The 24,141-nt window shown below is 40.8% G+C and overlaps 1 protein-coding gene across 1 annotated transcript in view; it reads left to right on the top strand.

Annotated features, from left to right (window-relative positions):
* Nucleotides 1–1,856: 1,856 nt before the first annotated feature.
* Nucleotides 1,857–24,141, top strand: part of Cv-c (RhoGTPase activating protein) — a 312,437-nt gene continuing 290,152 nt past the window's right edge. Inside the window, exon 1 of the mRNA XM_076388730.1 lies at nt 1,857–1,995. The gene's annotated coding sequence lies outside the window, so the exon portion shown is untranslated. The remainder of the gene's footprint in view (nt 1,996–24,141) is intronic.

Here is a 24,141-nt window from a genome sequence, read left to right as displayed (position 1 = left end):
CGACTTCGATGAAACAGGACTTAGAATCTGAGAATTGAAGAATGCAAACAAATCCTAGTGTTCACCTCTCGTAGAGCAAAGACCAACAAGACTATTTTTACATTTTACACACTCTCCACCATTACAAACAACCCCTCCATCAACTACTACATTATCTCTATACAAGTTCATTGGCACACATATTTTCTTGCAACTATTTCTTCACTTCTCCAAGTCGAACCTCTGAAACATCAAAATCAACAACAAACAAGTGTCTTACATTCTCTAAGCTCTCAAATGCTCCAGATTACACTATCAAATCAAGACAACATCGTATCAAATCTCCCATGAAAACCCCAAGTTCACAATTTCCCCACTTACCAACCCAAAACAAGAACCTCCAAGAAACCTCCGACCTCTGCCTCTTCAGCAGTCGAAGGTTCGTCAACCTCCATGCATTCCAGCATTCGAGCACCAAATACATACTCAAGAGGGTAAGTGGCTGGCTGAAGCTCAGCCAGGAAGAAGCGTCGCGCTTCGCGTCGAGGAAGCATCGTTCGGTGGAAATGCGTTTCGGCGGGCGTCGAAAGGCCGGCGCCTCGTTGTTGAGCGTCCACCCACGCCTTGGGAGGGGGTTATCGTGCACTAATACGACAGTAGCGTACGCGTGCACGGCGGAGGAGCGATTTCGCGCGCGAGGATTCGCGTACACGCGTCTGTGTACGATGCATTGACGAGTTCCCGCCCGACTCGGCTGTTGGTCGCTTTGGCTGCTCCTCGTCTGGCCAAGCTGGTGCAAGAGAACCAGCACGACCCACGAGCAGGACGATAAAGCGAGATACGGGCTGGCGGATAAGGACGGAGATAAGGGAGCGTGGGAGACAGATAGGCAGCGCGGGAGCGAGAGAAAAAATGCAAAAGGGAAAAATCGAGGGGGACGGAGGTGAGCCTGGGCGAGGAGGAGGTGAGTCAGGAGAGAAAGGGACACATGGAAAACACGGCGACACGGGAGTGCAAAATCAGGCGGAAGAAGCGAGAACCGTTGCTGCAAAGAGATTAGAAGGAGAGGAGAACGGTAAAAAGGAAGGAAATAGGGAGAAAATCGCGGGGAAAAAGAGGAACGTGGAGTAGCATCGAGGAAGAGGCGAAACGGTAGGAAAGGGACGGAGGAAACGCGTAGAGGAGCGCAACAGGGAGCGAGGGAAGCCTGAGTGAGACAGAAAGAGGGGTATAGTGGCCGTATGGTCGGTCTGCCGCCTGCCGCGTAGTAGTAGCGTGCCGAGCGAGCAGCAAGCAGCGCTGAACGTCGTCGTCGTTTCTCAGTGTCGCCGCGGCGGTCGTGCCAGACGGTTCTGACAGTAGTTTTTCGTGTCGCGAACGCGCGCGTTCAGCGTCTTGTCCCATTTCCCGTGCATCCTTCAGTGCAATTCGTTGGATATACAGAAAACAAGCTCAGTGGAAGATAATCGCGAGTGAAACAAGTTCAAATCCCCCGCGCTGATCGGTCAGAAATCACGTGTACTCTCTCCTGAATGGAGAATGACAACGTTCGATATTTCTAAAGCATACCAAGAAAAACAACATTATTAATATTACAAAGTCCCTTTTCATTGCTAAAGTATTGTCTAGTGGTCGTGGAGGTAGTTTCGTGAACGAGGGGAACGTCAGAAATCGGAACGGCGAGAGTTGGAACGTGCGACAACGAGACCACGTGCCACTCCGACTGGCGGAATTTCGAATTTCGCGCGGATACGGGTGGCGCGGTGCAGCGACAGTTGTCGAGTCCAAGCTGGTGGCACGTTCGCGGTTCTTTTCGCGCAGTGAGAAGAAAAAACGTGGTTATTTGGTGGTAATTTGTCTCGTGGCCGTGACACACGGCGGGTGGCACACCGTGATCGTCTCTGCTCCGTTTGCACAAGTGGATTTAACATTGCGAGCGAAACACGTGGATGCATGCCGTCCCGTCGACGGCGCCGTGCTTGCTGAGCGGTCGAGCTGTCTACACGAAAATTCCAGGTAAATACTCAGTGTTTTTCTTTCCTCGTGGCGTTTAACGTTGTCCACTGATGTTTATGAATGGCACTGTTTATCATTATTCGGGTGTCAGTGACTCGGAGTCTTGTCACGGCGATAACCTGTCTCGAGACGGTGGTTTTATAAATACGAGTTCGTGATTTATGTAGTTGACTAAGTTGACACATGTTCAAAATGGCGGTAAAGCTGTGCAATGAAAATTCGAGAGTGCACAGTGATTTGTTGAGTCGATATTATTGTCGAATTATGGATACACGTTTTATTGTTTTTGTGTTGTAGCGGATGAGTGGAAGGGTAATTGTTTGTTCTTTTGATCATTGTTTATTGGAATATTCTAGATGGTGATTCTTGTGTTTTTAAATATGTTACATGATTTTGAAATTCGACGCGAATAATTATAAATGGTGCTATCTTATGCTTCGGATAATTCTACTGATTTCGTATTTCTGTCGTATAACCTACAAACTTAGAAAATTATTGTGAATTTTAAATGTGGTTTGCTTTGATATATTATGAAATAACCAAGCAGATTATATCATTTTGTTATTTTATACAAGTGGATTTACTCCAAAGTGATTAGATTTTTTTTGGTCATGTAATAGAGAAAAATGAAAGTCGAATTTGTTTGTCAAATGAAATACTATTATAAATGTCTGCAATACTCTTTATCCTTTTTGACCTTAAACGTCGATTTGTCAGAACTGACGTCACCCAATGTCAAAGAGAACATTGATAATGCTCCTAATCTAATCCAGATTGTGGACATGATTTATATATTTAAATATTTACTCAAAATTGCCTGTCTGTGCACTCCTCTCGTGCAATTTCATCTTTATTTACTTCCTGACACTTGACGCTCTTCTAGATCGTTATCCTAGATAGCGATTGCTGTATCACTCTTATTATCAGCTTCACTATCATCTGATATACTGATGTTACATGAATATTATTATCATGATAATATCGCCGCGTTACAAATTGTTAACGACACAACTTCTTCATTAACCACGTGAGGAACAGTATTTCGTCGAACAGCTGTTCAACATATTCTCCAAACAATTATTTCAATCGAATAATGGTCGATGATTTTCCTAATAGCACTCTACTTTTCGATCGATATGTTTTCGAGGAATGAAATCATAAATTGCATCAATCGTATTGTAAATCATCGAATGTTTGCAAAAGAAATTTCTTTATTACGATTCCTTAAGATAGCTCAAGTGATTATTGAAATTCGACCTTTAAAATTATTGATTTTTGTAACATATCCGTAAAATAATTTTTAACAAAGTATTGCGATCCATTGTTTAAAATTATTTGAGCAGTAGCAAACTCTAATTTCACTAAAAAGTTTTTATTTTATTTCTTTTTCTAGCCTCTTGAATTATTTTCTTGTGAATATTTACGTACTTTTTATTCCTTCTTTTTCTTAGCGTCACGTGTGCAGGTATGCACGTGTATATAAAGGGTAAGGACAAATATCATCTTTCTAGGAGTGAGAATTAGCATAGGAAAAGTATAATTGATACCTTAAGGAAAATATGAAAATAGAGGCTTCTATCAAAGTGAATAGGCACGAAACGAGTCCTAGAAGGTCGCAGCTTAAGCGTTGCATAGTGCACACAGACGACAAACAGTAGTAGTGGTTCGTAATCGGTCGATTTATCGAATTGCCGATCGGTATCTGCCGACGACTCGTTCGGCGAGTATGCGCGATTCTCGAAGGCGAAATCCTGATTACGATTCCGCTCAATGTCGCGGTGACATCATCGAGGATCATCATCCTCTTGGAATTCCCTAACGATTAACTTTGCACGCGTTAACTGCGATCCTTTGCGTCGTGTTATTCTACCATTCGCTCTTCAAGGAATTTGTATTTGCGCTCTCGAGGCTGTCAGGGATAACTTCAACGATCGTTTCGGTTATTCGAAGATTTAGATTATCTATCGCTTAGAGATAAAATAAATTAACACTCAACTGGTGTGGTGCCAATGTTACAACGGAAATCGCCTAGTAATAAAATGAAAAATATTATTTTAATACCCTTAACACGGTAATTCTAAAGCCAATAGCTGTAATAAAATGAACGATAACTTAATGTGTAACAGGAGCTGGAGCTCCAGGGGAATGATTTATTTGAATGCTAAAGTCATGTTTTCATCCAACTGAAAGCCAAGGGAAACCTAGACGTTTTTTTCTATCGTTTATCGCTATTTATCAGTCTATCGAATATTTCAATTGAACTAGATACGGATGACAAAAGCCTCTCGATAGCGAGAGTTCCGGTATCGTGGCAATGTACGATCGTGTTCCTGTTCCGACAGTTGTTTTCCCTCGCACTATCGCGCTTAGAGCGAATTACCGACGTGTTGACTCTGCACGATTACAAAACTCAAAGTTTGCAGCAACGACAATGGGTCCTTCGAAGCGGGGGACCGAGTTATTTCTGCGAGTCGAATCACACGCGGTGACCGATGCGCAGATTCAGCGAACGTGCTTCGTTTTTAATCAACGATAGACCGCGGCTGGATATTTCGTCTTGTTTCTTCTCTGATCTATTGTTCGTTGTGGCATTGAAGGAGGACTACCTTGAAATGCAAATTATCGGTTTCATGAGGAATTTGTGAGAAGTGGATAGAGGTAGACAAAATTGAAGATTTTATCATTTTGATTAGTACGGTTGTATAATTGATGCTCAAGGTAGACTCGGTCATTTGCAATTGTAATCTTCGAATAACCTTAAAACTTTAAATTCCCTAAAGCGAAGATAAAAATATAATTAAGATCTACAAATTACTGTAGAACTTCGATTAATCGACTCAACACTATTTTCAAAATTGAAGTACTGTTTGAATGACTAATTTCTTTATTTTCCACAAATTATTATTAAATTATGGTTAAAAGCTTATTACACTCTTGTTGTTCCTACAGTGAATGCATACCTACAATCCAAATCCTCAGGACCGAATATCATGGGCACACTTGACCGAGTTAAGCTAGTTTCTATTTTTCTTTCTAATAGGTATTTTTTCCATGAAAAATAAGTATCCTGTAGATGGTTACGTTTTCATGATAGAAGTTTGCCAACCTAGGAAGTTGTCTCGTCGGTATGAAGGAACACAGAGTAAAAGTAGCGTTTGCCACGACCGATCGAATTCTTATGGGGAACACGTGCGAGCTACCGCGGGATGGGATCACGAAAGTATTTCTTCGGCCATAAATCGCTCTTACGTGATGTTTCCGGCGCGATCGACAGTCTGCCGACTTGTGAATGGCGGTCGAACATTTATCACCTCCGAATAAACATGATGCGAGTGTGTTTTCAGAGCGACGAGTCACACGGACACTCGTGTTTGCTGTGAGTGAGAGTTGAACGAGACTCTTCGTAGTAGCCTGTCTGTCTCGATAAGATTGCGACTTCGATTTTTCCCTTTTAGAAACAGTGATCATTCGCCATCAAAAGTGAGAGTGTTAGGAGAGTTCTGATAGTTCAAATATTATTGTGCTTGGAGTTTGAAGTTGAAAAGTACATATTCCGTGTAAAATGTAGTAGTATATTTTATTTTTGTTTGAAAAGCAGAAGTAATTGAGAAGAATTGTGTTTCATGTGTTAAGATTTTTTCCAAGGATTTATGATTGAGTAGGGTCTGAAAGTAGTCCCCTTTTTCTGTATGTTGAGACGAGCACGTGGTCAACACGTGTAGCTGATCCGTCGAAACAGTTTACGCCTCTTCGATGTTGCTGCTACGAGCTGCAGTTTCAGTGGACCCAAACGGAAACGGTGGTCGTGTTTACAGAATCTGTGAAGTCTCTGTTCTCAGCCTTATAACATTTTACATCATTGTCACATGCTGTTAAGTTATCAATTCTTCACAAGCAAACCGAAATATTCCCTTGTTCTTTCATGCTCGTATTCACTTTGCACGCGTCTGTCAATGTGTCAATATCTTCCACTTACGCAGCTGTATTCATTTACAGTCATCAAAACTTATTTCTTATCATCAATACTATTTATACCATTCTTTAAATTAGGGTTTTATCATCGGTAATTTAGATACTATTCATACTCGTGAGATGACTCTTTAATGCCACTATCTTAATATTATCAGTATACTGCGGATGTTTATGCATTTATGGGAAATTTAAGTGTGCAATAAAGTACAGAATTATTTTCACAGAATATTATTTTTGTCGTACTTAGACATACTTTTAAAGATACGAATTCGCTTAAATATCTACAGACTAGTTATCAATCTCCTATTTCCATACGTCCATTTTGCAATCGACGTTGCATTCAAACGAGACTCATCATTTGGCTGAGCATGATAATCTTCCTCAGATCCCACAACAGAACACATTATCCTCCTCGGTAGATTAATTTTCTTCGCATGGTACGCGGTAGAGGCCTAAGTGAATTAAAGAAACGCAGGGAACGTCTGAAACGCGTAATCACGTGCTGGTCACGAACCTCGGAATCCGCGTAAAATAAAAGCCGAGTTGTTTATAGTCTCGTGCCGTGTCGGTGGTCACGATCGGAGATCGCGCTTTTAATGACGAGGAGATTCCTTTTTGCCGCGGTTCTGTGGAAATACGTGGTCGGCATGCGTATCGATCGTCTCTGCGAAAAACTCCCGTGATTCATGATACCCTGGCTACGTAGGAGCCATGCAACCGAAAGGAAGTCTGGGGGAGGAATTCTTTTCGGTACGACCATTTGTTTCGGAGCAGAGGCCGCTGGTAGCCGCGGCGAATAAGATTAGCCCCCCTTTTTACGCTCGTTTTATTCCCGGTAGCTATAAACCGGCGCGCCATAGGTGTCCTGTGTTGCTCATTTCTCTGACTTACGTTCTCCATTTGCTAGATTACGAGCGGTGACAACGTCCGTTGCCGGCTATTACCAGCCGTAACTTTGAATTCTATCTGAACCGCCGGACCAATTACATGCGGGCCGCGTGTCGATGACAATCGAGTATTTATTCCCCTCGATGGGAGTAATGTATGTTACAGATTGATAATGCAAATGCCCCCTGCTTTTGCAACGAGCCTCCACTGTCTTGCATACTCGCTTAACGACATTCGCGCCAGATTCCCAGCCCGCTTGCTGCGGAGGAATTACAGTTGTTTTATGGTGGTCTCGAATGCTGATTGGTAATTATATGCATGAGGTCGAGATTGAAACAGTTTTTTTAAGGACCCTCCATTTCCTTATTATTTTTAATTTTTTTTTTTTTTAACAAATGTCTTGAATTACTCCAATAATTTATTCTGTGCTTTAGCTGATTATACTTAAGGTCACGTAGTATACTTCAATGTTTGCTCTTGCTTTCCCTGCATTTATGATCTAGATGCACGGCTAGCTGAGCATCAATCAAGATCAGAAAGCCTCTGAAAGGTAGTTAGGACTTCTTCAGTCGCCAACGCTTTTCAGTTCTCCAAGTGGAGTTCCTTTCCCTTCCACTGCTTCCTCTATCATTTTTACGAACCTCTATGCACTTCTGAGGAATCGGCTGCATCTTTGGTCGTGATTTACATCCCACATTTATGACGCAACGTAAAGTCCCGCAGTTTTCAGTAGAAGGCGGATACAGAATCCAGGAGCGATCAAATCTTTTCCCTTTCCGGGGTTTTCTTCTCTCTTGACAGTGTTTTCTTCCTTTTTGTTCTTTTTTTACGCCCTCGAACGCTTCCACGTCTTCAGAGATGATATATGAATTATTTACAAGCGATCTGCGCCTTATTACATCGATCTGCATGCCTTGAGAGCCTGTGATCACAGATACAGGTTTGCAGTAGGTCACTTCGACTTCCCGCTGTGAAATTAGTTTGAAGTTATATATTGTGCACCGGTGTAGGTAATATCTGTAAGTTACAACTTTGTCAGGATAATTAAATGGAAAAGTGAATTTAGTAGATAAACATTTCTTGAATAGTGAGGTTCTGTAAGATCAATCCATTGCTCGACTTTAGTGACTTTATTAAGTATTCAAATATTTTTGCCTGTGAGGAACGTAAATGTCCCAATAACCAAATACTTAAGATATATGTCTCAGTAAGTAAACGACCTAAAAATGCATGTCCCGATACTTGAATTGCATTCCAGTAGCTGAATGATCTATTTTATGATACCTTTTTTTTCTGTAGGTATTGGTTTTTATTAGGTTCACAAGAATTTAAGCTTAAAACTGAATAGAATTAGCGTTTGATATCAGGTAGTGGGACATGGTTGACTACTGGGACATTTAGCTTATTTTTCTGATTAAATATTCCAAGATTTTTATTTTTGGAAACTTGAATATATCTGATTTGAGCGCAATGAACGCAGTGGTTCACTCTCTGTAAGACGACTGCTCTAGATATGTACAGTTAACCAACGTGGCTATGACGAAATTTGCCTGCTATTTTCATTATGTCCTTCAGACACATACACACCTATCACTTCATACTTAAAGTAAGGATATCCTTTGATATTAAGAGTTAAAGAAACCCAACTGACTCAAACCTTCTGTTATCTACCAACCACGACTATGTACCATTCTATCAACGTTAAGTGCGAATTAATCCTATCATTCTTATCGTCGTTTGGTATCTTTCTATGATCGTTTACATTTCGTTATCTTGTACGAGCAATGTTAAATAATGTTTAACATGTTTGTCAGTATGGATCTTTCTATCGATCAGTGTTTATAATTGTGAAAGTATACATTTGCAATACAATTACATTGTATTGCACCTGGGTGTTCTACCTGTCCATTTTAATCGTATTTTATTTTTCTTGATTCTAATACGGGCGAAAAGCACTGAATATTTTAGTCCAAGTCGCGAGCAGAATTTCTTCGCTCGATTTTACATAAAAATGATCGAGTACACTAGTCTAGACGATTGCATAGACATTTTCATAACGTAGTGCCGCGTTCCTCAAGCCTTGGCGTGCGCAATTTGCAAAAATGGATACGTCTGACCATTTTTCTGCTACAACATTGACGATGACTGACTTGCAGGAACGGTTAAGCGCATTCCCTCCCCGTCTATCTTTCAATGGTTTATCGTACAGCCGCAGACATCTGTATATCTAGCAGTATGATGTATGAAATATTTATGTGCAACCTGGCCTTTATTCGCTTGACATCAATGCGTTTCCCCTTTGCGTTGGTAGCGATGCGTCTACATTATCAGATCGGACATTCATGTCTCTGACGGATAACGTCTTTTAGTGGAAGAAATTCTTATTAAGGGTATACTCTCATCGTAAGGATAGTTCTCGTGAAAATTGATTCGAGAGAAAAATTGGTAGCCATTAAATCTGCAACTGATGTGTTATCAGATAGGTACTATTATGACACAATTGGAGGATTTTATAAAAAGAAAAAAAATAATTATTAATAGTAGTAGGATAGAAACTTCGCAATTTTTCGGTCTAATTTTTCTAAATTTCACATATCGAATATTAAAACTCAAGTTGTGTTCCACATTACATCAGTTCTGTGTCAATCTTTGGATTATTCAGAGGTTTAAACAGATTTAATTTCTGACTTAAAAATAATTTGTCTGAAAAGGAAGAACCTTGCAAGTTTTGAATTGTCTGTCTCTAATAATGTAAGCAAAAGATTTCTTATCATATGAAGAGCCTATTTCTATGCAATAAATGCACACGGTTAAATTGGAGGAAGGAATAGTATCCAGGTTAACATATTTCATTGTAGAGTAGGGAAGCATTCGTTGGTCTCTGTTTTCACCTTTACAATTCAATATTTTAATGCAATCGTTAACTGTGCTCTGACGTTGTGTCGTTTAGTTCCGATACTTTTTATTCCTTCCCTTTTTTGCGAGGTAACAAGCGGCTCGCTGAACGAGGCTTAAATATGTTGTAAATTCTTCGCGCAACTGATAGGTTTATCGACAAAGAAGAAGGCCCGTGCGCCCGGTGCATCTGAATGCGCGTGCACGTCAGTTCGACGAAGTAATTTATTATTTGAGAAGTATTCACTGTTAATAAAGCCCCAGTCTAGGTAGGAAGCTAGGCTGCTCTCGCGCGAGTACGCAAGAAACAATGACTAAAACGATGCAAAATTAACGAGCGTGTTCGAGCAACAAGAGTTTGCAACCGACTCGTTGTTCTGTCGCTATTTCTTTAACGGGATGAAGGATACTAATAGTTGCGCCGATACAATACTTCTCTTATTAGGAAATGGCAATAACTCAATCTTATCGACGAAATCGGAGGACCTCCATTTGCGATACGATGGTTGACAGGAGGTTTAAAAGCTTAGAGCTGAATACCTCAAAGAAATTATTTTCTTTTTTAAGGTGGAGGAATATTTAAATGAACCCAGTTCCGAAGCGTATATCTACATATGTTTACTTCAGAAATATCTTCTGCTGCATCTATGTCTTTTCATTTGCCTAGTTTAGTTGACAATTTTCTTTGTTTCTCTGTTTAAGCAAAACGTAAAATCAGAAACGTTGCATATGGTGCCGTGAGTCTTGTTTCTTCAACATGGATTTAATTGTATATTTTTTTTCACACACACAAATTTCGACATCACGGGCGCGTTCGAGTTCAGGACGCGGAAAAGATACTCCATCATCGTTCGCGAAACACTCGGCAACACAAGCTTTAAAATTATGCCCGACGTGTCTACTACTTTCACGTGGAATTACATAGCCGAACGAGTTCTGTTCGACAGGCTCTCGTGTATGCAGTTCGCGTGGCTCTTGCAAAATCGAAACAACGATCCGCGGGACACGTAAATGTCGCTCCCTTTAGGCTTTAGGACACATTCGCGATTCGCGACGCCCTGTTACTTTCGTCAGCCGCGAGAAAAATTGCCAGCTGATTTCTTACTTCAAAAACTGTTCCTAATGGAAGTTCTCACATAAATATGAATATTTCTTGAAGCTCTAAATAAAGTACATTAAAAATCAAACCAGGGGGATTTAAATTGAGAAGGATATCTAAAATTGATAAGAATAACTAAATTTCCCAAAAAATTCTAAAAGTTTTCAGACCAGATCGTCGCAGTTTTTGTAAAAGAATATCAATTTTTTATAAAAATCGTTATACAAACTCTCTCTTAGCTAGTTAATAATGTCGCTCAGAGAACGCCGGCCTTGAAGGAAATCGAAAGCAATCATGGGCAATTAAAGTGCAAGGGGCCATTGTCACTGTCGTTGAAAGCTTTCTTCGTCAGTCGTGCGTGAAATTAAGGAAAAGAGAAAAGGGACGCACATCTGTCGAATGTAGTTTTCTTAGTAGCGGAAGTCGCGGCAGGCTGGAAAGTGTGGGTAGTCTTCCTTTGATAGAACAGATGATGCATTGTGCACGGGAAATTTTCTGCCTCATGAAGCCGGAAATGGATGTGGGTCACGTGTGATAACATTCCTCAGACTTCTATCACTCTCAAATAATTAGCGTATCGTTCATTTCAATCTTGTACTCGTATTTATTACGACTTTTCATTTAATTGAATAGCATGTTTGTCTTTTTATGTAACATTGCATTTGTTACTCTCGATTTAGAAAAATACTTTTATAGTAGTATAAAATATACCATATCTTTACCAGAATCACAGTTTTAATAATAGTAATGTGTTCAGATTTCAATCAATTGTTCGATTATTATAAACACAGCTCCAGAACACTTTGATTTTATTAATCACGAATTGTAATTAAATATTCTGCCAACCAAAACATTAACTTAATGTTGATTCGACAAGTGTTGCTCCAAATATACAAGACACAATATTTTTATTTAAATTTTATCTAATAATAAGTCCGCAAATGTTTTCACTGTCGAGCAACAACGGTTGCAATAGCCACAGAAAAATGATTCAGCAACGATATTTAAAATACAATTGGGGTCAATCGGTTCCCTCCCAGTGATCCGATGCCTACGCGAGGATAGCCTCGATAAGCGGAAATTAATTACTTTCGTGAAAAACAGAGAGTTTCACTCGCGGAGGACAGTCGCCGTGGGTCCGATCTCAAAGTGGGCTGTGCATGACCGTAATTCGCCGAGAAAATATGGCCCATTGACAGGCTAAGTACCGGTCATTACCACGCGTTATTGGCTGCGAGGCAGTAAGAAAATTAAATTCCCACGCGCGATTACTTTGCCGAGCGTGGCGCATCGGAATAGACGAGTCGCATCGTCAATAAGATCGAAATTATCGTTGACGAGTTATCCTCTTATCGAACAAACGACTGGAACGTCATATCCGTTAATTCGCCTTGACGCTGATAACCTGCGATAAATTAACTGTTTCATGGAGGACGACATTTACGGAGTGTCTTAAGTAGATGAAAATATGCACAGAGAAGATAGCGGAGCTTAATTGGGACAAAAAGTATCGTGTAACAAAATGTCGAATTTGTCTCTGTTTTAGAGTTAAGCAGGTAACACTTTGTCTATGACTAATACGTCTTCAAATATTTCAGAACATAGTGGTACAGTGTAGGTACAGTGACTCGAATCTTATACAAGTGTATTCTTCATTAATTTTTGTGTATTTTGTAGTTTTCTCTTCTTTTTATATTCTACTTTAGGATTTGTTAATATTATTGAGATTATGACCACATATTTGGGAACACCCTCAAAAGCCAACACGAGCTCATAAAAAAGTACACAGTGGAACGCTTTTATGCAAAATAGATAGCAGTAAAAGGGTCAATTTATAATTCCCTGAAGCAAGGAGTAAGAAAGTTCCTAATTAGAAAAATGTCTTAATTGAGAGTTTGGGGCCTCCTCATAGATCAGAGCCCTTCTAATTAAACAAATAGAAGATCAGTGGATCCTGCGGACCCCAGAGCTCTGTTGATGTAAAGTTCCTTCGTATCTCTCTTTCTCTCCTCTCCTCTATCCCTGTTTCTGAGCCTGTGTATCTCTCATCCTTATATATATCGAAATCGACCGCGTGTAAAACCAGTTCTGCGACTCGAGGCTCGCGAGAGGATAGAGCACCTTATACCAGTACACGCGGCTTTTCAAGCAAAATGGTTCACACTGATCACGCTTAATTATATTTTTCGTGCTTCCCTCCTCCATTCTCCCTATTTCCAGCTTGGTGCTCTCGCTGGCTGGATAGTGTGACCCATTCAGGGTATCTCTCATTTAGCCGCGTATCGTGTGTCGCTTTTACTTAACAGCAAAGCGAGCATTCCGCCCGACGCGCGTTCCAGCACACTTCTGCGCTTCTTCTGCAACGATAGCTCGCGTCGCTTTGCGACTGCCAAGTGTTTTCTCGCGTGACACTCCGTTTTACATGGACGAGGCGGTCTCGAGTCAGTTGAACGTGCGACGATGTCCCTCAGAGACCGTCCTTTGGGTGGCGAACGATCTCTTCAACACCCTTCGTCTTGGAGGGAAGAACCAGCCGACGACAGGCTGAGGAAAAGTTTCACATGATACGGGTGATGATTGGGACGGTCGTTTTGACAAGTTACGACTCGTCGGTGGTGCTGGAAGCAGATCGACTTCGAACTTGTGACTTCATTAGTTGCATTTTTTCCTGTGCAATGGGAGCGTTGCTTGAGGAAAACTGGATGGTCAAGGGAGCTTTCATGTATTGGGATGTAAGTGAGTCTTTTTAATGGAACTGGTTGTATGGAAATGTTTGAAGTCCGACGTTTTTTGGAGTGTAGTGGAGATTAATTATGGGATTTTTTTACAAGCTTTTGGATTGTAAGTTTTTTATAGAGTGTTATATATAAATATTGTAGCTGTAATATTTTTTATACCATGATTCAGTTACGATAATAATTAGTGGAATAATTTAGCTTCAGTTTTATTATATTTTACACAAAATTTGAGTGTGGAGTCTCTCGTTAAGGAGTTAATTTTTCACTGAGTCCTGCGGAGAGCTCTTCAAGTATAAGGTTCATTTTTTTAAAATTCTTGGCAATTCAAAAAATCTGTGAAGCTGAATATATCGGTATTCATATTTGGGGTCATAGTATTAATGATTTATGAAATATAATCACTTGAAGTTGCTCCATTTAAAAATTTGAATATTTGAAAATTTGAGTATTTGAAAATTTAAAGATTTGAAAATTTAAAGATTTGAAAATTTTAAGATTTAAAAATTTAAAGATTTGAAAATTTGAATATTTGTAAATTTGTAAATTTGAATATTTGAAAATTTAAAAATTTGAATATTTGAAAATTTGTAAATTTGAATATTTGGAAATTTAAAAATTTGAAAACTGGAAGATATCTGATTGGAGTATTCAACTTAGGGAACTCTACTTCTTTTTCGAAACAGCCAATGTAAACATTGCCGAACTATCAGCGAGCAAACACTCGACTCGCCACAGTCCACTACACTCGAAAGCAGTCAAGTTACCAGCTCCATTTTTGCCAATTAACATACAGATTCTTGAAGTCTCGTTTGAGCTTGAGAACTTGTTACTCTTCTGCCGATTCTTCTTTTCGTTTCGCCTGTTATTACTCTTGAAAGTAGTCGACGATCCCCAACAACATATCGAACGAAGCTACATTGAGCTTACTTCATACATGCGATTAAAGTCACGCAATTGTGTGGATCTTCAACTGTCAATCGGTGTTAGGAGAATTGCAAAGTGCAAAGAACACATTGGTCCATTAATTGAATGGTGATTGAAGAGATGGTAGATACGTACATCATCACGATCACACACTTTATGTCTGTATCGTGATATTTGGGTGTGAGATCTGTCATTCGTCGATACCCTCTGAGTTCTCCCCTTTTTCTTGGCTACGATCAAACAAACATCGTGTCCGATCTGATTCAAGACACGTTACCGTTTCCCTATTCTCCTGCAGCAGAGGCGACGTGCAGTTTATTTAAATTGCTACAATGCTTCGTGCCTACGATCAAAACATTTTAATTTCGCATTATGGGAGTCGTGAGTTTATTTTTCGAGTGCATTACAGTATGGGCAATCGTTCGGTTAAGGATTTGTGAACCTTTGCTTCCTGTTTCTTGGAATATTTGAAACTTTCATGCCTTCTCATAGCCTCTTCTAATCTTTGATTTTAGGGCTCCTTTTTTCTTGATTTCTTCGTTGGATTCTTATTTCTTTATTTGAAAATACAATCGTAAATATTCCTTGTATCAGATTTACGATTAATCTCACATTTTATTATGGTAACGTGTTATTTCCATTGAAACAATTAGAGCCACGTTCAGCTGTATAATGACTGGAATTATGGTAATAAAGTGGAAGTGATTGTTTCAAAGTATCTGAATGAGCAAGATCTTATAATCTCTGAAGTATGTAGGTCTACATAACGTAAATGTCCTAATACCTAAAGGCTTAAGATGTCAAATGTCCCAGTAAGTTAACAACATAAAACTGTATGCCCTGAGATTTTAATTATGAGGTTCCAGAAACTGTGGATACCGTTTTATGACACTAGTTTTTATGTTTAATTAGGTTACCTAATACACAGGAATTTAAGCTTAAAATTGGATAAAATTAACGTTAATGTTCAGGTATTGGGACATAGTCAAGTACTGTGGCATTTACCTAACGTGAATCATAGGTACATGTCTTTCTATCTCGCTTATTATTATTCATATTTCTGCTAATCATTACTATCATGTCTTTATAATCCTAATTAATAAACGGGAGAAGGCAGTAAAAGATATGTAGCACCTTAGTGACCTAATTCTCAAACTCTATATTTCCTAATAAGCTATTGAGCAAGCTTAACTCTTTATGAACTCTTTTAGAATGTAAAACATTTCATTAGGTCCACATTGCCTATTTCGAAATCGTTATTTGAGAATTACTCCTTTCATTAGTTTCTAGCCATAAATTTCTTAAAACCTTTCATTAAGTTCTTAAGGGGTAGATTTAGATCGGGCAGATTGTTAAACCGTAAGTCATGCTTCACTAATAACCTTCGTCATGTAATCGCCACGATCGCGTTGTGTTTTCAATATACTTCGAATTCCTCCAAGTGCACGACAGGATAATTGCACGTTACACAGGTTAATAATATTCAATTAATGATAAAGATGTAATGAGTAATGTCACCTGTCAGCGTTGTTAAGCGAATCACTCAAAGACAATCTAAATGTCGAATCATGCCTTTTGCGAGGAGCATCATTTATCTGTCGACTTGGGTTTCTAATCCCCTCGATGATTGATTTACAAACTGAAGTCATTCGTTTTCATAATTGAATCCGTCAATTTCAATGTATACTGAAAGCATCGACAAAAAAATCACTGCATTACAAAATTACGGTTCAAACGTCACTCAACTGTTACAAAAACTCATAATGCCAGCTCGGAGACCTAGAAGTCAGGGTACGCTAGACTCGAAGGAGGTTCGTAGACCTCGCTAAGAGATAGGTAACCTTGCAAGGCCTCCTCGCAACCTCTCTCTCCCAGCAAGGAACCCGCTATAAGACGTTCAATGGAAGGAGACGAGAACTGGAAAGAGCTCGGCTGGCCAGGACGCTGGATGCTCGCGGTATTTAGCAGCCGTTAAATGACTCTAAACAGCTCTCACAGAGTGACCAGTTCCAGCCTCATCCTTTCTCTTTCTCTTGTTCATGGTAGTGCGTGAAGTCAGCGGTCACAGAGCCTTGTTCGTTTTCGCAACGCCCTGTCCAATATTCCTTGGTTACGTTCATTCGCAACGTAACACTCGAAGGAAGTCCGAATTGCGACTAAGTTACGTTTACATTAGGTTGCCTTTTGGCCAGGCAACTAAGTTGATCAACCTGAAGTTGATCAAAGTTCTCCATATAAATTTTAAACCCAATTTCAATCAAATTAAGACGACAATTCTGATCGACTTTAGGTTGACCAACTCGGTTGTCGAACCAAAAGTTGTCTAATGCAAACGTACTTTTAGGTCAAACATCAGAGTAAAAGATTCTGATTACTCAGTTTTCTAGGCCAGTCTCATTGCTTTGCTAATAAATAGTCCTCCTACAGTCTTACGAATTACCCTTTTCCCTCAGATGCGTTTCAGTACAAGCGTTCCGTCCCCAAAGTGTACTCGCCATTGAATCACAAGCAAGCAACCCATAGAGTCAAGATCATTAACAATCCTCTCCTTCAAGCATTCTTCGTCACGCTTTGCCGATCGATCAGATGTTCCGTCGAGGAGTGTGTGGTCTCTTTGTGCCTTACGGAGTTCTTGTCGCGGTAGCCAGCAAACATGACTCAGACTTTATTAGAGATTCCGTTCGATGCGCGGCAAAAAGGTAACGCGAGTCTGCGTTCTCTCCGTTTTTGCGCCCCGCTCGACAGAGTCCTGCTGGAGGAAAAATTCGCTTGGTCGATCGACATTGAAAGGTCGCGACGTTGAAAGCACCAGGAAGCCTGTCGAAGGTCAGACCCCTGAACCCTTCGCGACCTTCTTGAATTTCCTCGCGAAGGGCTCGCGCCGAAACGCTTCTGTTCGACTCGGAGGCGCGATCAGCCTCTCGCTCCTTGGCACTTTAATTCATCGTGCGAAGGGTGCAACGGTTGCGTCGCGAGCGCAACGCTTTGTAATTACACGTCGTCATTATCATCGCGCTACCCGAGTTGACGCGATGATTATGGGGCACCGACGGAAGTAAATCGTGAATGGTCGGTGAACAGCCCGGAGCAAGGAGCATGGTCAGGTAGTGCACCGCAGCCGATTCAGGCAGCGACGGGTTCGCTCGCGTGAACTTATCGCGCTGGAGATTGAATTTTGCACGGCAACCGTTCGACCGCGGGCTTTTTGTTTTGCAACGTGCTTGGCCAGACGTCTGGCCGTTTTAACATCGAGGATAATCGGTGGCTAGCATTTATACCGAGTTTCGAGCGGTTAATAGCGATTTTCATGCTCGATTCGGGGTGAATGAAACGCTTCGTGGCTTGCACACCTTGTGGTCTTGGGAATAAAGGATTAGCCTTGATTATCGCGGATGGTGTCTTTGTTACGATGCTGAAGCATCCTAGTTATTGGGTTGACGTGTGTACTAGTTAACATCGAGTGTTGCATATACATATTTATCGTCACTTATAAATATGTCGACTTTTAGTGTTTAACTTGGTATCTATTCTTTTCTCCTATTTTTTATACTTAGAATCTCTTGCAGGTCCACAATTTCCTTAACGAGTTACTTAAATAGCTTCCTCCATATTTACATCAGCGTTTCAGGTCATAGTACCTAAAGCAAGTTACAAAAGCATTCAAGGTCTTTCTCTCTTACAAGCCACTCTTTCAGTAGGTCTATGAACGACCTTCACGTCAAAAGGGTTCAAGGAATCAAATCCAATTTCGCGTCCTTTGTACACGCTCGAGTACATCAATATTCAAGCAATTGAGGCAACCAGCATCGCACCATCATCAAAGTCCGTTCAGAAAGAGTTGTCTGACGACACATAACGGCATCACCCTTACTTCCCGTCCACAGGCCTTAAGAATACCTAAGCGCCACGTAATAACAAAGTTTATCTCTGCTCGTAGCTCGGAGATAGTCGGGGAGTATCGTGGTCGGGTGATTAACTAGCCACAGGGAAGACTATTGTGACAGTGAGGTGTCTCAAACTGGCTACGCCGTGCGAATGGATATACCATGTACCTCTAATTATTGTCGCTATCGCCGTACTTATCATCGGAGCGATTGTGAGGGCAGTTGAGGGGAGCAGTGCATTTAATTCTAATTAGTCGTTGGTCGATCAGAAACCAGTTTCGAAACCATCGAGGATCCACTGTCGAAAGGAACTACTGCCTCCTTATTCTCTCCTCGAGATATCCTTCGCACGTGAGAGATATCGTAAAGCCACGCACCGATTACTCCACGCACTGTCTCTTTATTCGGTTTTTTGCTCTGTTTTTCCTCGAGCTAGACATGCCGCCACCTATCTTTTCCTCCACTGTCACGGTTATCGGTCATTTCGTAATTTGAATAATTTATGGCGACGATAAGGATAGGAGTAGCGGCGCCCCATGTCTGGCATAGAAAAGAACCTTTCGTATGATCAACTGCTGTTTCCTGGCTCTTCCTCTTTGGCGCGGGTCTTGGAACAGGACTGGGGACTTCCGACGTTCTTGCCTGATTGGCACATTTCTTGATAGTCTGGTCTGTTGAGAGTATGGAGAGGTGAGGAGGTAGTGACAAATAAGCTCGTAATTAGTGTAATTTTATTAGAACGTGGTGAATTAAGGAGAATCTCATTAGATGTAGATTTTTAATTTTGTTTCGTCGTCAGTATTTAATATAAAGAATTTCTATGCATAATAGTTTTTAAGTGGTTTAGAATTCAAGTAGTAAAGTTCGAATATTGTGGTAGTCTTCAGATAACCTTGCGAGTTCATTTTATTCTAATTATAAAAATAATATATTCGACAATGACCTGACTAAACATACCATTAAATTTCAATTTTTGTAGAATTCCAAAGTCTAATTCATTTTAAATTTCCTTTCCCTTGAATCACGAGTTTTATGAGCTTTTACTCCAAAAGAAGCAAAGTCTTACGCTCAACTTCTTCCTAGTAAAATCTGAATTTTCATTCTTATCTAGTATGTCCAGTACCATTTCATCCCAGTACATATGTCTCCTTTAACGAGTAGCAGTAATCTGACAAAGTGGAAAGTATCACGTGTTACTCCATGTCGGAGACTCGTTTCAGGAACTCATAGCATTGGAAACGGGCTGTTGTACCTTTCATTACTCAACTAAATGTACACAAACGTTTAACGAGTGTTAAACCCATAAAGGTGTTGCTGACACTATGAGCTCGACGCCTCCGCTTCTCCAAGCTCCGAGGTGTTCCGTTACTTTCACGGAGTAGGGTGGGTTACGTGTAGCACGCATTGACGCTAGGAACGAGAACAGTTTGCTTTTATTTGAGAAAAATTGCCTGTTTGAGAGGGAAATTAGCGACTTCTTTCGTGCCCTTTTCACGTTTGCTCGGAAACCACTTCAATCGAGACAAACTTGAGCAAACACTTCCTATTGTTCGATTTCCACGGATGGTCGTTTAGAATCTCCTTTACGTTTCCTTTGAAAGTCTACAATTGACTATAGATAGAAAATCTTATTTGCTTCGACGCCGAGAAGGATACGAAGCCAGGCAAGCGATCAGACTTTATCGTCACGCGATGACTCGTGCGTCATATCGCGTTGTCGTGCAAACCATTGGCACGACAGTAGTCCCAGTGGCTCACGAATGACTGTGCATCGCGTGGGTATAATACGGTTGAAAATTCGAAAGTGAATTCACTGTTTTGTCTGTTCACTTCTTACCTTCTTGATACCTTCAAAATCGAGAAATCATATTCGGTTTTAGGTGAAATATCCGTGGTGTAATTTGATGAGGTGCAGTTCACTTGAAATCCATATCTACTAAGAAAGTGTGTTGAAATATTTGATAAAGTGAGTAAGAATATCGCGTTGTAAATGGTGACTTTATTTTCTACGACACTGCAAGAAAAAATAAGGAATCATACTTGAGAACATACATTTTTTCAGAGTTAATCTTCTAGAGTTCTAAGATTCGTATAATATTAGGTTGATTGCAAACAAAATGAGAAAAAAGGACGATATCCTTAGTCGTAAGAGATAGAAAATTACTTAGTTTTAGAATACCAAATTCGTAATTTATTTAATATTTAAATAGTAGATATGTAAGATAAGAGCAGATATACATATAAATGAAGTTCTAAATTATTTAAGTATTTAGAAATCAATATTATTCTTCTACTCTCTATTTTGTCTCTCTATTATCGCCATCAACACTCAATAAATTAACACACACCTCATATCATGACATCTCGATGAAATCAATTTTCCATTCAATGTCGTCAATTATGAATGCAGATAAGGTCCTGTTACTCGTTTCAGGAGGTCGAAATTAAAAAAAAAATGAAGACAATGTCTGCATAACTCATTCTGGCATGGAGGCGCCATCTAGACTCATCTAATTGCCAATCGTGACTTTTTCCCTGGCAGAAGGCTAAACTGTCCGATTGTATCGCACGCGCGCATATAAATAATATGGAAAAGACATTTTGTACCATGCCCCGGCTCGCCAGTTTCTGCTTCGAATAATTTGTTTTGCAAACGAGCCTTTAAGGTGTGCGATAAGCATGACTGGTCGATGAAGCTTGTCATGCGGATTCTCGTCCCCTCTTTATCTCTCTCTCATCGTGCCTCTCTTTCTCGCACTTCCGTTTTCTCTTGCTCTCATCCGCATGCACGCCTTATGTGTACCAACCTGTCGAATCGGTTGCAACTCGACTTGTCCCTTCGGACGGAAGGACGAGGAGACGTTCGTCCCCATCGCAGATACCATCGATACCTTTTTGCTGCGTGGGTGATTGATCGAGGGCCTTCTGCTAGCTCGTCCACATAAACATGATCTTTGCATGGTTATTCCGTGACTTATTGGTCGGACACCCGCGTTGATGCGCGCGACAGACTCCTAAATCTTTGGGATACCCTGGACATGTTTGTGCCTTGGATACTTTAATGCAAGATAATTTGAAGATATTCATTATTGTACATATGGTTAATATAGGGATAGAATCGTAAATATGATTACACTACCTTTTTGGGGTACCTACCATGTGGATGATGTTCAGGGGTTGTTTTCATATCTTCTTACATGTATAGTCTCGGTCTCCCTAGGTTCCCATCCCTAGAAAGAACAATTTACATCTGAGGATTACTAGCTGTAACAGATACAGTGCTGTACATTACTGTACTTGTTTATCATCAACTAAGTACTAATGATTATGCAATCATTTACCTGAATGGAGTGCACTCATAATAATTAATTCGAAGCTACAAGTTAACATTTACGAAAAGTCTTACTTAATACATTATATTTTTCAATGTACCTACTGAATACCTCATCAAACAATCAATAAATACTGGCAAATAAATGGATCACAAACAACGTACCAGTAAATCTCAACTCAACATTTCAACACACCAGCAAAGTAAATAATAGCTTAATTTACTCAGTCGACACAGTCTTGAAGACGATTTCAATCCGCAGAGTGCGTGGCTCGTGAATAACGTGGCTCGGTAGTAACAGAAAACGTTAGACTAACGGAAGGACAACAGAAAGAGAGAGGACGTTTTGTAGTTATTACGTGATGCGTTGCGTAAAATATCAATGTCCTCGCGAGCAAGGTCTCCCCGATAACGATCGTCATTGATGGACGCGCACGGGACACGCATCTTGTGCAGGTTGCAAGCGGAGATCGCCCTGGCAACCCGAACGACCACAATTAACCTTACGTAACTCCGCTTCGGTCTTTCCTGGTGGCCTGGTCGGCTGTTCGCCGCAAAGATAAACTGCACACAATGCATCGCACGGAAGGCAGGGCCTGGCGACGCTCGAAACCGGCCTGAACCAAGACGAACGGTGTCTTCCTCGTCGTTTTCGCTGGCGAATATATCGGCGATAATTGTTTTTAGTGCCTCCACGCCACCAGGAAGGCGGACACGCCAGCTACGTGCTAATCGAAATCGTAAATCCGACTGATAAGAACCACCGCAGTTCCACGTACGCCACGCTGTCAACGTGATTCGCCCGCGCGAATGAAGCTTCTCCAGAGAGAGGAAACCTTTCTAGTCTGCGCTGTGATCCGGTTTCGTCGCGTTGGGTAGACATTTTTTCGAGGTTGTCATTAACGCGCATAGATTTCGCCGATAAACCCTAGACAGGGCGACCATATTTCGTCTTTATTTAGATGTCTAGCGAGTATCTGAACGAGGGAAGCGAATGACATCGGTTTACTGGGGATCGTGGAACATTTGTCACTTGGAAGTTTAGGGAGAAATTTTTGTAACAAATATTTGTATTGAGACTTCAATCGCGCTGAACATAATCATACATCACGTGTCTCATATTTCTACAATATTAAATTTAAGGAAACCAAAGAAGATCTAAAAATGTTCACAAGAATTAAATATTATATTCATCTTTTTTAAGATGAGGGCTAATATTAGACCTTCCAAAAATGTGAAGCTTCTTAGATTCAAACAATCGTGGTTATTGAATTTTCTTAGCACTATGTAGAAAAATATCCTCTAAAAAAGATTAAAATTTTAAAAATAGTATTACTCTTCAAGCTTCAACTATTATAACTTAAAGTCACCCTTGAACAAGCACTAACTCATAAACCAGCTATCAGAATAGACTCTTCCGCTTTACATTTGATTTCCCATCAAACCTACCCACTCCCGCCAAGAAAGTGCATTTTCGTGTAAAGAATGCAATGCCCAGTCATATCGCTAATAATAGAGAGCACGTGAGTCCACGTGTGTCTATCCAGCCGCAGATATTATTATCGATTCCGTTACAGGAACTTTCCTTAACATAATGGATACTTGTAAAGCTCGTTACGACGGTGCAGGGGCTCGCGAGTTCGCGCTGGAACGCAGTAAGGTGGCTCGTTCCCGTTTATGGTCCCCTTAAAATTCGACGACGATCGCTGTTACGCGGCGTGATTAACATACTTCAATGTATCGCGAGCACGACGTCGGAGTATCATAAGTGGCGAGTCGCCGGGACACGGACAAACGACAGAGCGTCTGTTGCAATCGGTTCTCTATGCAGAATGAAGCCTTAAAAGTCGGTCGGGGTCGTTTCCATACGATTACCCTGTTCCGCGTGCTATAAATACCGGGACTTAACATTTATTGATTTACATAAGTCCCCGAGCGCGGGTAAATAATGGAGCAGGGTTACGGGGTCGTCGCCCATATATTTTAATAAAATTAATGCACGCGCGCGGTAAATAATACAGTCCCAGCTTGAGACTGTGACGGCCGAACGAAACGGCGAACGGTGGACAACACTGGCCCGCGCATCGCGATATTTCCGCGCTCGTAACGTGCAATAGAGTTCTTGATTTAGCGCTTACCTCAAAGCGGGATTCCTTTTAGCGACTCGCTGATCGTCGTAAACGGAAACAAACAGCTGCTCCTGGCCTCTGGAGGGAGTCAAGGAAGAGCTTCTCGTCGAGGGATCGAGGAAACGTGGACGCTCGAACGGGAGAACGACTTCCCGCATTCGTACACCACGGTGCTGGTACATTTGCATCGAAACGATAAGTTTATTCGCCGCGGTAATCCACTTATTAATGTGGACGCGAGGCGAGTTTTTCAGCCGTTCCTCGCTGACACCCGCGAAAATTTAAA

The sequence above is a fragment of the Calliopsis andreniformis genome, chromosome 12 (assembly GCF_051401765.1).
Source record: "Calliopsis andreniformis isolate RMS-2024a chromosome 12, iyCalAndr_principal, whole genome shotgun sequence".
Lineage (NCBI taxonomy): Eukaryota > Metazoa > Arthropoda > Insecta > Hymenoptera > Andrenidae > Calliopsis > Calliopsis andreniformis.
Note: the sequence above shows the minus strand (reverse complement) of the source record. Positions and strands in the feature narration are given on the sequence as shown.